At 36.4% G+C, this 18,475-nt stretch overlaps 1 long non-coding RNA gene across 2 annotated transcripts; it reads left to right on the top strand.

Moving 5' to 3' along the window:
- The first annotated feature begins 5,021 nt into the window (after window positions 1-5,021).
- On the top strand, window positions 5,022-17,864 carry LOC113986972. 2 transcript variants are annotated; one of them, XR_005566792.1, is made up of 4 exons: window positions 5,022-5,991; window positions 7,031-7,268; window positions 7,384-7,489; window positions 14,534-17,864. It is a non-coding gene; the product is annotated as an uncharacterized LOC113986972 (long non-coding RNA). The 2 variants fall into 2 exon arrangements; XR_005566791.1 differs by lacking the exon at window positions 14,534-17,864 and having other exon boundaries at window positions 7,384-7,945.
- The last annotated feature ends 611 nt before the right edge of the window (window positions 17,865-18,475 follow it).

Here is an 18,475-nt window from a genome sequence, read left to right as displayed (position 1 = left end):
TCACACACACACTTTCCCCCCTATGCACTTTTCCATGTACATAAACATCTGCTTCTCTCTCCTGTTTCAATTTTACATATTTTCACCATGGCTTATACTTAGTCTGGACAATTCATCCAGCCAGGTGTTGCATGGCATAGGAGGTTGAGGTGGTATGTACCTCTGCCTTTAATTCTCCTGACTGACCTGAGTCACACATGGCCACAGTCTCTCAGGGTTGTCCCTTAGCCATCACGGGTCACCCATGGACTGCGATTCCTCAGGGGCGTCCCTGCACTGGCACATCTGTCTCTCACAGATTCCAGTGCTTTTGGGGACTTCGAGTGCCTTTCTAGAGCATGTCTCTCCAGCCTCTAACAGCTGTCTTTTTCAGATGTGTTTGAGCAGAGGCCCTTGTTGCTTCTCTGATTGGATCAACTTTGATGTCGTACAGTTAAATTTTGATGCACAGTAAATATTTTCCACTGTTGTTTCCCTTTGTCTCAAGGCAGCCTGGACCCCATTTCCACAGACATATTGCAACATGTGGTCTTTCCCACATATATCACCACTGTAGCCTACTCCTGGTTACACGCATACCTACTACGGCCTCCACTCTTTGGCCAAGTGAAACTTATATTTAAGACAAAATTATGAAGATTAAAGAAGTAACCAAACACCTATACATTTCAGTTGTGAACAGAAGGGCTGAGAACCATTTTAAATTGCTGTTCATGACACAAATTCTGCTTTCTTTTGATAAAACAAGTTCAACTCTGTATTTCCACCTATGCCATTAGTTCAGTTATTTTCATCTCATTTGTTGAAGTGTTCATGTTCACCAAAGGGGAGGACTTTGTGCTTCTTTTTTTTTTCTTTCTATACTTTTCTCTCAATGTTTTGTACTAAATAAATGAAACACAAAACTGAATGAACAGCAAACAAAAAATGAGATACAAAATATATCAGTCATGTAATTTTCTTTTAATTTGTTTCCATGTGTTTGGAAACTTTCTATTTATGGAATATTGGTTTATAACCAGACAGACTCTAATAGTTTTTAATCAAGTTCCATAATTTATATTCTTGACACTGAATTCTGAAGTGCACTTTGTCTTATTTCTGGATTCATTCCTGAGGTTAAGGTTTGCAGTAGTTTTATATGTTTTGTTTGTTTTTCATTTCAATATTTTAGCTAATTACTTTCCTTTGAAGTTAATTTAACCTTGATTGTTCAGAACTCAATCATTTCAATAGTTTTGTTTCCTTGATTAACTGCTCTTATTTCTATGGAAAGGTACAGATTTGTGGGTAAAATAGCAAACAAGAAGAGAGAAAATACTTTTTATTTAAGGTAGTATAAAATAAAAAACAGAAATGAAGCAAATGTAAACAAAAAAAACCCCACTCCACAAGAATTTCAGACCTATCATGTATATTTGTGTTAATACTCTCACAAACAATCACATGTTTAATGAAAAAAAGACATATAGACAGATCAGAAAGTCTTCAAAATGTCTTTTACACATGTAGCAATTTCAAGATTATCTTATATATTTGCCTGCTGTTACGTAAGTAAATTATGAAATCAGTTTGGGATTGAATAGTCTAGACTTAATGTTGCTATTCACCCAGGATGTTACCATAGCATTTTTGTAGCTGTGTCCATTACTATATGTAAGAAAGCACTAATGAGTTTCAAATTTATGCTGTTTCTTTTCTTGGAACTTTGTGCATTATACATTTAATATCTTTCAAAATTAATCTGATTGACTTCTGAACACTTAATTCAGCTTTACAGAAAAATGAGGTCAGGTAGCCATCTCCATAAATTGAATCCCCAGTACCGAATAAAGCATTGACATATCCTATATCTTAAAGGCATCTAAGTTGTGGGTCACATAGTACATTCAATCCACCCGAAATATAGTATTTTACGTGACTTTCAGTCCTCATCTGGCAGCATAAGCTAAAAAGCTTTGTGCAACTGGAATTTAGAGAGTGCAGTTTCTCATTTCCTTTCAGCAATTTTTAGTACTAAAATACAGAAGATACAACCTATTTGCATGATAATTACAATAGTTCCCCAAAAATGGATTATGAGACCTAGGTTTTAAGTGCACCTCGCTATGGAGACTTGAATATTCATCCCTTACCGACCAGCCGGTCAGCACTGGCAGCCCCATGCTGAAGCAACAGCAGCAAGTAGGGACAGGGATAAAGTGCATATGGGAAAGCTGAGTCTATAGATTAGTATTTTTGTAAGCACCAGGGGATCCGCTCTTCAATTTTTCTTCCAGGACTTTTTTTGAATTTCAGGTTATAGTGGATAAAAACAGAAACGGGAAATGAGAAATAAGGCAAACTGGGGTTATAGTCATGGATCAAAACTCTTAAGGGAGTTAATACCTTTCTAATTAAGTTACAACTGGGTTTTACCTTACCTAGGAATATATTATATATTGACCCAATTCAAAATAAAGAAGTAACAGATGTCCCCTGGCATTTAGATACCTTTTTTTCTGGGAAAGGTAGTTTCAATTTTTCATAAGCACAAGTGAACCTGAAACTCACTTTTTCAAAAGAAGCTTTTGAATTTTTAGTTCATCCTTTGTGCTTCCAGCTGATGTGACCTCTACTAAATAACCTAGACAAAATTAGTGTCTGGATTCCAAGTAGCCTTAACCAGGATGTATATTTTGATATTCAATGCCTTAAAGACAGTGATACTCAGAATTCACGTTGCAGAATTAATTGTGTGAGAAACAATAGCTTTTGGGACAGATATCTGAGTTTCCTGGACCCTTAATCATATTTTAATTGGCTTTGGTGGATTACATTTCTTAATGTATGTTCTAAATCACACTTCGGGTATCTAAAAAATTTTTGTTTAAAGTTTGGCATTATCATTGTTTAACCATTCATATATGTTCATGACTTTTTGGCAGTCTTTCTTAAAGAAATTACTATGGATTTTACTGTAACTTTTAGAACTATTTTTTTACAGTTGTTGGTTTTCAAGTAATTAATTATTCTCCTGTTTAAATTAGATTTCACATGATTAATAAATATTTCTGAAGAAAAAGTGAGGCTGTTGAAATATCCTGTCTGGCAAAGCAAAATCACTGCAAGCTAACAGCCTTTTTAGTTTCATGGTTGATCTTGAAATTGCATGAGATCATGAATTATAAAGAAAAAGCTAACTAATCTTTACAGTCTTTATTTTCCTCATGATTTGCAGAAGTATTCAAGTACCTCATTCAACATAAATACATAGTCACGAAAATATAAAATATAGATAATTTACACCTTTGTGGGTCAGACTCAGAAGTTCTTTGCACCGATTTTCACAATTTACACCCTTTTAAGGGTCTAAGCTATAAAACAGACAAAATGTGTCTTCTCCAAAATTTTAACTTGAGAAATGTTTTCCTTCCTATTCTAATTATGTTGTTTTCAGAAAGCGTAAATTCTAACACTGTTTTTATTGTCTCATGCTACCTCAAATTGAGAAATGAGCCCAACCTTGTATTTTTAACTTTAGTCCAAAGGTATAACATCTGTATGTACTTAGATACCTACCTCCTATTCCTAGTTCATCCTTGGTTTGCGTGTAGGTGTTTAGAAGCCTGATCACTCTAGATCTGAGCCACAATGGCCCATGATCATTATCCCACAGTTTTTATGGCAAGGTTTCCTACATTTCATATATGTAATACCACCAGTACTCGGCCAACCTCAGTGTGATCTGTAGGCAATTCTTGACTCTGCTGTCAGCTCAGGGAAGGCAGTGCAAGAAAAGAGGTCCTTTGATTCAAAGTGTGCAGTCAGAATCAAATATTGGCTTCAAGCTGACATCAGCTTTTGCCCACAAGCAAAGCTGGGGGCTAGTTTTTGGATCCTTCAGTACTCTGCCTACAAGGGGGTCCAATAACTGAGTCCCACCTCTTGTATCTGCCATACCTATGCACAGGCACAGTATAACATTGAGTTCCATCTATTTCTAAACAGGAATACAAAGGTTTCTATGATGCTATCACTGCATATATGTATTCGAAGCCTGGGCTGTGGCATCAGTGTGGCAGAAGTATACAAAAGATTGGCACAGGTTGCTAAGTGTTGGGAAGGTGGGACTGGATAAGAGTAGAGATACTACTTAATAAAGACAGAATGATGGTAGATATAAGAAAGTGAAGCAATAATTTGAATTGTTGTGAATAAATAAAATATTATGTTACAAGATAAAAGACAAAAGATACAGAACCTGTTTCCTGTAACCACGTTTACTGGCTGACACAGAGGTGTGTGCTCCTGTTGTTGCTTCACGGTTGGTACTTATTTCTGGGATCTTTCACTAACAAAGCCCAGATAAACTATTTCTGGGAAGTTCATTTTACAGCAACTTGTATTACCAACAAAGTTTGTTATGTTTCTTTAAAATGGAGTCCAGCTTCAAAAAACAAAGTGGTGCAATATATAGATGCCACTGAATTGTTCTAAACTGGGAATTTCGAAGAAAAATCATACAGTCATAGAATATCCTGAGTTGAAAGGGACTTACAAAGATCACTGAAGTCCAACTCCTTCCCCTGCACAGGACAGTCCCAAGAATCACACCACATGCCTGAGAACATTGTCCAAGTACTTCCTGAATTCTGTCAGACTTGGCGCTGTGACAGCTTCCCTGGGGAGCCTGTTCCAGTGACTGGCCACACTCTGAGTGAAAAATATTTCCCTAATATTCAACATAAATCTCCCCTGACACAGCTTTATGCTGTTAAAATATTTTCTTTTACTTGGAAAAAGGGACCTGGAGAGAGGGTCATCTATGCTCTCTCAAAGGGCATTTAATAGACTTCCAGAAAGTACTGCTAAGAGAAAGGTGTTTCTATGGGAAAAGAATGAAAAGATGAGATGGTAGAAGATGTGGTTGTTGAGCATAAGAAGCTGGGGAGAAAAAGAACTACACCAAAAAAACAAGTAAAACAAATGAATAAATATTTTGGAATAAGAAGTTCAGTATTTCAGCTAGTTTTTTAAGTAGTCTTGGAAAAACTGTGTTATGCTTCAAAGCGTCCTTTAGAACAAATAGGAAGTAAATCTTACAGAAATATATAGGTAGACAAGAATTCCCTGTTAGTGTAACACAAATCCTAGTGGTCTAATTCAAGAATCACTATAAATCTAGATCTAATTTTTACAGAAAATGAAGCATAATAATGCAGTTAAAATGTTATGCACACACTTTGTTCCTACCTCTTTTCCCTACGTTACAATCACACTTCCACTGCCTTAGTCCTGAGGCCTTGTAAATTCACTAAAAAGCTAATGGCCTGTTACTAGCAATAGCAATACTGTATTACAGGCCTGTGTGGTTATGAATAAATCATTCCAGGATTTAGGTGTAAATATAATAAGCAAACTTTGCCTTATCCTTTTCTTGCCCAAGGAAATAATTTCTACAGAAGAATGTGAAGGGCAGAAGCAGAATGACTTTTATAGACCATCAGTGCCTGGAACCCAGGCTGAGAGAGAGACTATATTAAGATTTTAAAGGGGTGGAAATGAAAGAGCTTTTGCTGTTGAAAGGACAAATATCACTCTTGTGATAAGGACTGTTAAACAAAATAAAGTAAAGTAAACCAAACCAAAATAAAATAAAAGACTTCAATATCTGAAAAGAGGACAGGAGATGTTGAAACCTGTCACCCATGACTATGTAATATTTTTGTTTCTCATAATCAAGACAATGAGAATACACTGAAATACGCTGCAGATTTTAGAAAGCATAGCTTGTCTGTTTCAGAGGCCTGTTTAAATCTGATTTGTTTTTGTCTAATTTGCATTACAGAATTGAAAGTCTTTCATACTACAGTACTTCTCTTCAGCTGAATGGAATAATTCATTAATTTGTTGAAGCTCTCTTCATTTAAGATTAGAGCAGGATAATGTTAACAGATAGTTCATTTCTTATAGCTCTACTGCTAAGCACTGAAAAGTCTTGAAAATAATGTAAGTACACTTTATAGTATCTGTTTTGAATTCAAGAACAAATTTGAGTCAGGTGGCTATTGATTAAATTCATTTTTATGCAGATGACTCGCACTCCTACAGCCCTCTCTCAGGTTGCCATTATTCAGGTGAGAGGAGGAATTGTGTAAATTTATGCATTGTACATTTTTAGTAACACGACAATAATTCTAAGAACTGAAAGACTGACTTAGAAGGAACAAAGTTAATCTCACTTTACTCCTCATAAATTAAAAACAATAGCTCCCAATTTCCCTGAGAATTTCCTAATTTAGCAGGGTATAGATTTGTACAGATAAAAGAAATGGAATCTTTTCCAGACTTTTTTTCTGATCATTGACACAGCTTCAAAAATGTGAAGTCACAGGAAGATATGAAAGATGCATGTGTACACACATGAGGTAATATTTGGTAAGGACACTCATGTGAGAATGAGGAGTTCTGGCATCTTCCTACTAGTATTCTCATGCAGTACCTAAGCTTCTCAATGCAGTTACAGAGCTAATCAATTTTGCCTCCTGACGTCTAGCACAAACTGCATAACATTGTTACAGCAAATGAGAAGTTGGATATACAATAAAGACATTGCTTCTGTGTGAGAGGTGGAACTGTTACTGTAGTCAAGAGCACCAGCTCTCTTTGGAGGAGGAATCAAGAGTCAAAGGAGAAACAAGGGAGTGTACAATAACTAAATACAACTAGGGGGGAAAATTTAGGAGTATAATGAGTTCCATCAAAGGTAGTAGAACAAAACAGATAAAAACCACCAAGACAGGCCATTCTTCTAATAGAATCAAATGATAGTAAATCAGAATTCGTACTGTAAAGTACTGAGGAGAGATGTCACAAAAAAATTTATAACAAGTGTAAGACACCATATGTTTCCATGTTTAAAGGTAAAACTTGTACTGGGTCTGGCTGGGATGGAACTAATTTTCTTAAAAGCGGCTCAAATTGTGCTGTGTTTTGCATCTGTAGCTAAAACAGTCTTGATAACACACCAATGTTTTATCTATTGCAGAGCAGTGCTTGAACAACATCAAGACCACCTCTGTTTCTTACTCTGCTGTCCCCTGGCGAGAATGCCAGAGGTGGGTGAGAGTTTGGGACCAGACACAGTCAGGACCACTGACCTCAGCTGACTAAAGGAATATCCCATACTGTGTAACATCACACTTACCAATAAACTGAGGAGCAGTCTTTCCAAAGTACCATTAGAGTCTGTATGAGGCCAGTCATTGTTCTGCTGGTAGGAGGTGGTAAGTGCTTGACTCTTCATCACTTGTTTTTATTTTTTTTTTTTTCTCTCTTTCCTTTTTCTTTTAATCTGTCTTCGTCTCAACTCATGAGTTTTTCTTGCTTTTGCTCTTACAGTTTTCTCCTTCTTTCCTCTGGGGGCAAGGAGTGAGTGAGCAGCTGGTGCTTAGTTGTTAGCTGGAGTCAATCCACCACAAAAGTGAAAGTGAGCTGGAATAAAAAGGTGACATTCAAGAGAGATTCTGTTAGAAATTATGTTAGTCTTGTGTGCTTCTACTGACATGAGGAAGAATGTTAACAAAATTACTAATTTTAAGGAAGCTGTTGAGGCAATGAAACATAGATTATACAGAACTGTAAAATGATAATAAGTTACGTGAAACAGCGATTTTTTAAAAATGAAAAAACATTGAGCGAGATAGGAATAAAAGGTATGGAACTGAGAGAAAGAAGGCAAATATGAACTCACACAGAATCTTATTTTATTACAGTCTTTCACTATAAAGTGTTCTTTCTACTTTCATGCTGATTTAAAACTCATGTAACTTCACTGAAATAATACAAAACAAGTTCAATGCTTTTAAAGATTATACAATTTAACGTATTATAGAGAAAGATATTTTTATTATACCTATACTATAGTGTATATGTGGACTATGTATCATACAAATAATATATATATGCATGCACACATACTGCATGTACACATTATGTAGTAGATAATGTATATACATGTTCTACACACATAGTATGTGTATATGTATACAAATGATAAATAGAGTATATATCTCTGTGTGTATACATATTATATGAATAATGTATATATTAAAAAAGCATAAGTAGATGACAGTCACCTCTGCCTTTGTTTTGGGTTGGGGGGTTTTCTAGTTTTGGTGGGTTTGGTTTTGTGGGTTTTTTTGCTTCTTTGTGGTGGTGTTGTTGTAGTTGTTGTTGTTGTTCCAAGACCCTCTTCATCTTGAATAAATGCATGGCTAATCTTGTTCATCCAAAGCTTTTGTAACAGCAGAGAGTACATCTGCCTAGAGAAGGAGGATAAATTCTCCTTAAAACAGACAAAAGGAAAAGGGGAAAGGAGAAAGGGGAAAGGGGAAGGGGGAGGAGAAGGAAGGGAAGGGAAGGAAATTACTCTCTCATCCTTTCATTAGGGGTCAATAATGATTTCAGCAATATTGTGTCACAGTTACATATAGTGTAATGGTAATAAAAATAAAATAGCTTAAAACAGCAATAAGAAAAAAACAAATAAACAAAAAGAAATAAAACAGAATATAAGCAAACCATTTATACTGTCTTTTGGACATTTTCCATATTTCTTTTTGTGGATTGCTGTATATCACTACAACTTGCAAATGCATCTACACAGAATGCAGTGGATTGGAGAGTGACTTCCAGGCTAAAACACTTACTGTAATTGTTGCTGGAATGCTAGCTCTAGGAAGCTCTTCCACTGTCTTTTTGCTGAGCTACACCAGATCTTGAATGACACAGAAAGAGCAGATAGCCAGCATAATTCTCTGAGGCAACTTCCAGTGATCACTCTTACAAGTGTCTGATTCCTAGTCTTAGGAGAGCCTTGAAACCCAGACCACTCAAGCAGCATTAATGTCACCAATCTTCTAAGACCAAGACTGCTCCTGCAACTCCAGGCAATTTTTAGCCTATGTTATTTTCAAATCCAGTAAATAAGTAATTCAATAGTTGTTCACCATAACTTCCAGAACTATGAATAATAACTGCTAATTATTAGGTCCATCTATTCCATCTTGTTATATCTAATCACCACGTCTATGTTTGGCAGAGTAAATTTTCTGTTGTGGAGAAGAGAGTAGATGAGCAATTAATACTTTCCTATTTTTGTTGGTTTAGAATACCTTTCAAATAAACACCTTTGCTCTCTCCCTAGTCCTCTCTCCCACTATGAAAGCAAATTCCTTAAAATTGATATCAAAGAATCCGAACTCAGATTTTTTTTCCAAAAATGTTCTTCATATTTGGTTCCAGATGCAACTAATTTTTCATCCAACCTGGCAGCTGCAGCCCTAAGAGGCTGCAATTGAGCTCCGAGGATATATTTCAAGACCATAAAGCTGAATATCCACAGTTCAAACTGACTTGATATTGAGAAATATCTTTATTACACAGGGGCTTTTAAGTCCTCAGACTAAATAAGGTAAACACTACAGTGCTTCTTTCACATGAACTCTTGCTGATTGTTAGGGAGTTTCTAAATCTGGTTTTGGTTTCTTCATTTGTTTGTTTGGTCTGGTTTTTTGATTGGCTTTCACTCATTTTCTATTATTAATGTTTAATTTAGTTTTTTTTATTGGAAGACTATTTCAAAAGATCTGATCTGTATTTTCTGATCTTAAACATGCAACTGACCAGTCAACACAGAATTTTTTTGCCACTTAAAATAACCCACTGTTTCAAAACAAGGACCTTTGCCAAGAATATCTGCAGTATATTTTAAGAATTATAAGGATTCTGTCACTTTGAGAATTAGGGAGCCATAACATCCCCTGCATCAAAGCAGGCGCTAGCATTTTCTAAGTGTATATGGTTCTGCAACAACAGAAAATTAATTTTCTTCAGATTTGTTCTCTTTCTACCCATGTCTCTATTTGAGCACAATTTCTTTTGCAAAATAGTAATGATCTGTTTTTCTATATAAGCTAACACATTTTTGTATTTATTTATCTATATTTGATGATGGGGATAGTAACTGCTAAATATACACAGTACTTGGAAATTCTTGATTAAATGTCTATGAGCATTTCAGAGCATTTCATAGAACCAAAGAATGGGTCAGGTTGAAAGGGATCACAGTGGGTTACATCCGGTCAAACATCTCTTCTCAAACGGAGTCATCCTAGAGCACATTGCACAGGATTGTGTCCAGATGGTTCTTGAATATCTCCAGGCAGGGAAACTCCACAACCTTTCTGGCCAATCTGCTCCAGTGCACAGTCACTCACACAGTAAAGTTCTTCCTCATATTCAGGTGGAACTTCTCGTGCATCAGTTTCTGCCTGTTGCTTCTTGTCCTATTGCTTGACACCACTGAGAACAGCCTGACTCCACTGTCTTGACACTCTCTTTTCAGATACTTATAGATCCTGATGAGTTCCCTTCTCAGTCGTCTCTTCTTGAGGCTGAACAGGCTCAGGTCCCTCAGCTTTTCCTCATAAGAGAGATGCTCCACACCCTTGATCATCTTTGTAGCCCTCCACTGGACCTGCTCCAGGAGCTCCATGTCTCTCTTGTACCGAGGAGCCCAGAACTGGACACAGGACTCCACATGTGGCCTCACCAGGGCTGAGTAGAGCAGCAGGATCACCTCCCTTCACCTGCTGGCACCTCAGAATACCATTGGCTTTCTTGGCCACAAGGGCACACGATTGGCAATTGACAGCTTGTTGTCCACCAAGACCTCCAGGTCATTCTCTTCAGAGCTGCTTTCCAGCAGCTCAGCTCCTGTAGTGGTGCCTGGGGTTATTCTTCCTCCGTGTCCTAGTTTCAGACAGGATTTTAGTGTCCACCTCATGTCATTGCCAGGGGCGGGGTTCTCCAAGGTGTGCTCTCTGGTTTCTTGGAAGAAGGGTGTGGTTTCCAGTTGAAAAAGCCCTGGGGCATCGTCTACCTTTGTTCATTGTCTTAGGTTTGGTGAGTATTTTGCATGTGAATCATCCTCCCTTGTACTTAGTTATTTATATTGTTACTGTTCATTTTCTTATTGCATTGCTGTTTCCAGTAAATTGTTCTTATCCCAACCCGTGATGTTCCCCTTTTGTGCCTCCAATTCTCAACTCCATTGCACTGGAATGGAAAGGGGGAGGGGAAGGGGGCAGCGAGCAAACGGCATCCGGTTTGGGAGAGTCTTGGTGGGGGCATTGAATTGAGGAGTACCATTCCCAAACTGTGACAATCAGGTGCAGGGCCATGCATTTACACTTATCGAATTTTAGTAGGTTCTTCTCTTTCCATCTCTCCAATCTGTTGAGATGTTTCTGGAGGACTGTACTCTGGGGTATCAGCCATTTCTACCAGCTTTGTGTCATCAGCAAACTTAAGCAGGAGTCATCTACCCCTTCATCCAAGCCATCGATGAATAAGTTAAATAATATAGAATCTTGAGGGCCACCACTAATGGCAAACCTCCAACTAGACCCTGTGCCACCATTTACGACCCTCTGGGAACTGTTATTCAGCCAATTTTCAATCCACCTCACTGTCCACTCACCCAGTCTATACTTCCTGAGTTTGCCTATGAGGATTTGTTAGAGACAGTGTTGAAATCCTTGTTGAAGTCAGGGTAGACAATATCCACTGGTGTCTCCCTCATCCATCCAGGTAGTTGTTTCATCATGGAAGACAATCAGGTTGGTCACTTATGATTTACTGTGCTGTCCACTCTTTATCATCTTCTCGTCATCTATGTGGATAGAAATGGGCTCCAGAATGAGGTGCTCCATCACCTTTCCAGGGATTGAGATGAGGCTGACTGGCCATGAGTTCCTTGGGTCATCCTTCTTGCCCTTTTTGCAGACTGAAGTCATAGAATAGAATCATAGAATAGAATCATAGAATCATAGAATAATTTGCTCTACTTCCAGTCCTCAGGTACCTCTCCTGATCACCACAACCTTTCGAAGATGATCCTGAGCAGCCTTGCTATGGTGTCTACCAGCTCCCTTTTCACTTGTGGATGCATCCCATCATGGTCCACGGACTTGGCGATGTCAAATTTGCCTAGGAGTTCTTAACCCAATCCAACTGAACCAAGGGAAAATCTCCCTTCCAACATTCCTTCACCCTGGTCTCCTGGGTCAGAGATTTCTGAGGTCTGATCTTGTCAGTGAAGACTGAAGCAAAGAAGGCATTCAGTAACTCTGGCTTCTCTGCTTCCTCTGTAACCAGGGCCCCTCCTCCACTTAGGAACGGGCCCACATTATCCTTTGTTTTAATTTTGTCTCATTTCTACATACTCTGACAACTTCTCTGTATTCATTCCAAGATTTTCCAACTCTTTTCTATACAAAAAAAGTCCATCCACACCCCCCTAATCACTGAGGGCAGTAAATTTCGTGTTTCTCTGCAGTGCTGAAAATACTTGAGCTGACACTAACAACCTGCACTGAATAATATCTTCTACAAAATATATTCCCAGTTGCATTTGGATATTGAGGTCAAATATAATGTTTTTCCCTTAGAGTATCAGTTTCACACATATTTAAATCATGAGGATGGTCTTTCTCTCTTTCCTTCACACATATGCATTGCACTAAGCACATTGGAGCAATTTCACACTGAGATATCTAGACATTGTTTCAACATTACGATTGTCAGTGCAAGCTGGAAGGCAATATCCTATTTTCTAAAATTATATAATTAAATCAATCAATCAGACTTCTGATAATAACTGGCCAGGGTAAAGGTTATGACTCATTCTCTTAAACAGATGACTGACAATCACTGACGTTGCTCCTTAATATAAAAGTAGAAAACTGAAGGAATATTTTCTTCCTGAAATTTGACAATATTGCAGTTAAAATTTTGTCAGTTTCGATAGTGGCAGAAACTGTGTCTAGCTTCAGAAATCCTTTGGATCTGTTTTTCTCAGCTGCCTTGCACAAGCTGAAAATGAGCAGAATATTGAAATCAACATTAAACCAAACATGAATGCTATGTGACTTTATATACAGATCTTAATACAGATTTTTAAGAGAGCATTTCTGTTGCTGTTCCCAGCTGTCCTAGTTTACTTACATCATATTAAAAAAATATAAGCATGCTGATGTTTACTTTTCTGTCTCATGGTGTGTTTTCTAACAATTCATGAAGTGATTAACCTTTTCAAAACAGTCTTAACCTATCTCTCTCACACTGACTTTTGTGAATTAGGTCATCAAAGAGATTTTAAAAATACTAGCAAAATGGAATTTGCCTCTCAGTAATTAACTCTGAAAAGGAAAAAAAAATGGGAGGGGAAGTGTCTTTGTAATCATTGCTGAATTCCCATTTCAAGGTACAAGCTTTGTCCAAGCACAGCTGCAAAGTTATTCTTTAAAACTCCAAGTGCTTTTTGAGTAGTTTTTAGTACTTGCTTTTCTTTTTCACTTAACCTAAACATTTGAAAAACTATCCTACTCTTTTATACTTCATCTTAAATCTCTTTGAAGACTAAAATTTTAGTGATGTGAAGATTTTTTTTATCCACAATGTGCTTTTTTCATTTTCCACTTTAACACTCTTTGGAAAACATCATTCCATGTGTAAAGTGTTCTATAAATCTGGTCATCTTGATTGATCTCATCACATTATTGTGTTAATTTTAATGTTTTCAGTTTAAAACTATTATACTTTTCATTTCATTGTAATGTAGTGTCAACAAATTTTATTTTATGATCTATCTAAATTAATTTATGAGACACTTTTTCAGACTAAAATAGAAATATATTGCACTACTAGATGAAGTAGTTTCCTTCTGGTTGTTTAGATCTACAAAACCACATAAAACTGTGTCAGGAGTGATATACAGCTGCCATTAGAAAAATCCCTAAGATTTTATACACATCTTCTGGCACTAGTACTAACTCATGAACTTTCTTAATAAACTCCCAAATGATGTTTATTTGTGTCTTGTACCATCATAGAGCATTGACAATTGAAGATGAGAAAGCAATTCACTAGATACTGTTTTGTAACTTTTTCACATTATGTTTAATAAAAAATAAGTTCACTTAAAGATTTTGTTTTGTCCTAATATTATATTTTACTTAGTTGTCATTTGAGGTTACAAGACAGGTTGAGGTTACAGGTAGATTTTTTTTAAATCTCATGATCACTTTCTTTTAATTAATTTACACTAACACTTCTTTTTTAGTAATTTAAAATTTCACATATTTACATATATGTGTATATATTATATACAGAGTTTTCTGTATATTTATGTCTTAAATATGAGTTAGTATTTTTTAATAGAGAAAATACAATATGAAGAGTTAGGCAATTACTGAAACAGAACATTTGGAAAACTTGAGTTTATAGGTGCATTGATTCATAAACTTCACTAGTCACTGTTGAAACATCTTTACAAGATATACTAAAACAAAAAAATCATGTAAAATCGTATAAGACTTACAGAAGTGTGACCATTGTTCTACACAATAATATCTGAATACATTCAAGCATTACTTAACCATTTTCATTTCATTCTTCACTGAGCAACTGTATAATTTTTTCACAGAACTACAGAGCAGCTGAGGTGACAAGGCACCTCTGGAGATCATCTCAACCAAATTCCCTGTTTACAGCTAGGTCAACCAGAGAAAGCTACTCTGGGTTGTGTTCATTTTTGTTTTTAATATCTCCAAGAAGGAAGACTTCACAGACTTTCTGGGCATCTTTATCAGTAATCAATCACCCTCAGTAAAAGAGTGTTTCCTAATGTTCAGGTGTCACATCCTGTGTTTTAGTTTGTGCCAACTGCTTCTACTTCTGACACTGGGCACCACTGAAAAGAACCTGGCTTCATACTCTTTGCACTCTCCCTTTAGGTGTTTATTAATGTTGATGAGATCCCACAGAGCCTTCTCTTGTCCTGGTTGAAGACTTACTCTCCCTCAGTCTCTTCTCATAAGACAAATGATCACTTGAGCATCTTCATGACTCTTTTCTGGACTCACTTGATCTGCATGTCTCTCCAGGGAGCCCAGAACAGAAGACAGCAGTCCAGGGATGACCTCACCAGAGCTGAGTAGAACTGCTTTACTTTTTTAAAGGACTTTGGACTTGAATGTGAAACTTACATCTTTGTCAAATAGTTTACCTTCAGCAACCCAAACTTTGCAGATTTTTTGTACATCCTACAAACAAAGGACAATAGATAGTGAGTATATGGGAGCCCATGTAAAGAAAGCAACTGTAAGAAAACACATCAATGGAAAAGATCTTTTTATGGAGTGATAAGATTGTATGACAGATGATCTTAATAAAATACTATTCTTTAAAGAATGCTATGATTCTCTGGAACTTAAGACAAACTGTAACTATTATCACTGTCTTCCACTAGCTTAGGTACTGAAGGTTTGGGTGCAGTTGAGCTTTACAATGAAATAAAATCAAGGAAAGCCCCAAAACTCTAAATTGTTGTTGTTTTCAGAGATTTTCGGTATGTTTGTGTAAATTCATGAGTGGTCAAGTTTTGTCCGGGAAGTAGTTTGATTTGGTTCGTGTGATTTATATTGTTACCTAAGAACATATGTATGCTTGTTACTGTATTAATGGGAAACCATAAACCATTGGGTTGCATTTATAATTTGAATTCATAAAGCAGAGCAAATGCTTTTATTGTGTTTATGTAGCAAGGTTTTGGTACCAGGGGAGAAGACTGCAGGAATGGCTTCTCTCCATGTCAGTCAGAGATAACTCCAACTGACTGCAAGATGGACATGCCACTGGACAAAAATAAGCCAACCAGTGATGCTGTTGATGTCTCTGAGATAGCATGGTATAAAACACTGTACAGCACCTTAGAGACAAGAGTGAGAAAACATGAGAGAAAAAAATGGGCATGCGATTTCATTTTCTATTGAATTCCATAAACTTCAGAAAAATGCATTATTTACCATCTAACATTATATCTTTATTTTTACAGCTATAAATCAGATCACAAAACAGATAAAACAAAATCTTCAATACTGTGTGTCACTTTAGCAGAAAACCTTTTTTCCAAACAACCTTTAGATTGTTCACACATTTGTAACCAGGACAGAAGGAACAAAACAGACATGACTTCTATTTCAGGAATGACAAATTGCAACATTTACAAATAAAACGTTCTCTTAATAATAACCTGAATCCAACACAGCTTGAGATCCTCATATCAAAGTCCGATATAGAGTCACATAATGCATATTTTAACTCCAAGAAGTATATTAAAACACCCCATACCAGTAACATATGATACATTGATTCTACAAAATTATAAATTTTAGATGTGAATTTCTTTGGATGGTGACATTTTTCACTGAAGAAATTATGTAGAACACACTGAAGGAAATGAGAAGTTTACTCATTTGATAAAAGGTTTTGGATCATTCCTTCAGTCTGAAGAATAATAAAAAAATTAAGCCCAAAAGAAAGCAGTATTTCTGAAAGAAGGTGACTTTTTAAATTTTATTTTGGAATACCAGCTAACTGCTGCCATCTACTCAGAGACTATAAACTGTTTTTCTTACCCAGTGTTGTTAAGTCTTCAACTTCTCTTTTAAGACAGTCAGAGAGATCTTTCATGCCAGTTGTTAAAAAACTCATTTGATGATATTCTTTCTTCTACCACTTTGCAAAGTTATTATTAAAATTTTACAATAACTTAGGAACAAATGTTGACGTTGAGTATTATATCTACAGAGACATCTACAGCGTAACTATGGTGTAGGGACACTGGGTTATTAGTGCAAATTTCTTGAAAGAATGCAAAAATTTCTGAACGGATTTTGTGGCTGCTGAAGTGATGACATAGTTCAAGGCAATAAATGAACTATGACCACTGTGAGGAGGAGGATTGTTTACCAGAGTCCAAGTTTCTATTTCTTCCTGCCACTTACTTGCTCTTTTGAGGATGCTTCCTCACCCAAGACCACCTTAAAACCAAACAAAACCCCCGAAGCCAAAACCAACCAACCAACCAAAAACCAAGGAAGAAATATGATCTAGTGCTTCCTGATATGCCAATAGCTCATTAAATGGGTAGCTATTAGGAATTTGTTTTTCCACTGAAAAGGTGGTCAGGCACCCAGGGATGTGGCGGAATTGCCATCCCTGGAACTGTTCAAAAGGTGTGTAGATGTGGCACTTTGGGTTATGGTTTAGTGGCGCAGAGTGGTGCTGTGTTAACTCAGTAATCTTAGACGTGCTTTCCAACCTTAATGATACTAAGCCTATGAGTATTTAAACTGAATGGTCTACTTAAATACATTGTCTTGTATCTTTTACAAAAGAAACTCAAAAGGTTCCACAAGTTTGCAAAATCTTTCTAATTACAGTCTGCAAACTGCACCATCAGTAACAGCACCATCAGTGAAGCAAACCATAGTGAGCAAACCTACTGTCCTAAATTGCCTACAGTTTTTTGAAGGTCTTACTTAGAGTCTGCATTTTAAAAAGGAAGCTGGTTTACACTTAGAAGCTGTGTATCATCTCATACATCATACTTTAGAGTACCATCAAGATTTTTATTTCGCGAAACTTTAGGTTGTCAGTGACAGAGGCATCAGTTTTGTTTCTACAGTAGTACCGCAGGAAACAAGAAGAGAGGTTTTAGTGTTAAAACTCATCAGTTATATTACTCTTGTTCACATTCCTGAATGTTGCTTTTTATTTTCCACTTTTTAGAAAAACGTGGTGCCCTTAATAAACTAGTTCTCATGTCACCTTGAAGAACAGTGAATATTCTCACATTTATATGACTGCTATATGTAGATACATGTGTGAGAAGGTAGAAAAAAAAATCCATTAATTTCACTGAATTTACTAGTCTCTAGACAAATAAACATATATTTCTTTTTCCACATCATCTCTGTGCAGTTTCTTCAGTTTTGAATTTCTATCTTTGATTCTACATGGTTAGAATTATTCTTTTGTTCCAACTCGTAATACACACATTTGTACCTGTTCATCCAAACAATTTCTCCTTTTACACTTTGCAAATCCTGTAGAACAAACATACTTATTTTCATATATGACTGATACTAAATCCTAGTAACAATTCTGATAGCCATCATTATATTTTTTTTTCTCTTTTGAAGAAAAAAAAAATCTGTTGTTCAGGAACAGCCATTGATTTTATTCTCTACCCTCTTTCTTTCCCTCACCTTAAATAAGAAATCCTGGAAATAAAGAGATACCTTTGGAGATAAAAAAAACAAAGATGTATAAACACTTCTTTCAGATAGACAAGAAGGAGGACCCAGGATGCTACAAATTATGAAAGAAATCTCTGCTTCATCCCTAGAAAGGACATGGAGCACATCTTCTTGGAATATTCTTTCAAGTATGGAAATAACAAGAAGGTTGTCAGGAACGATCAACATGAATTTACCAAGACAAAAGCCCTCAAAACAGAACTTTTGTGGGGTTTTTTTGTTGTTGTTTGTTTTGTTTGTTTGTTTGTTTTTTGTTTGTTTTT

Source organism: Pipra filicauda, unplaced genomic scaffold (genome assembly GCF_003945595.2).
Source record: "Pipra filicauda isolate LSUMZ 115617 unplaced genomic scaffold, ASM394559v2 scaffold800_size81085_pilon, whole genome shotgun sequence".
NCBI classification, from domain to species: domain Eukaryota; kingdom Metazoa; phylum Chordata; class Aves; order Passeriformes; family Pipridae; genus Pipra; species Pipra filicauda.
The sequence above is the reverse complement of the archived record's forward strand: the minus strand, read 5'-3'. Positions and strand labels throughout refer to the sequence as shown.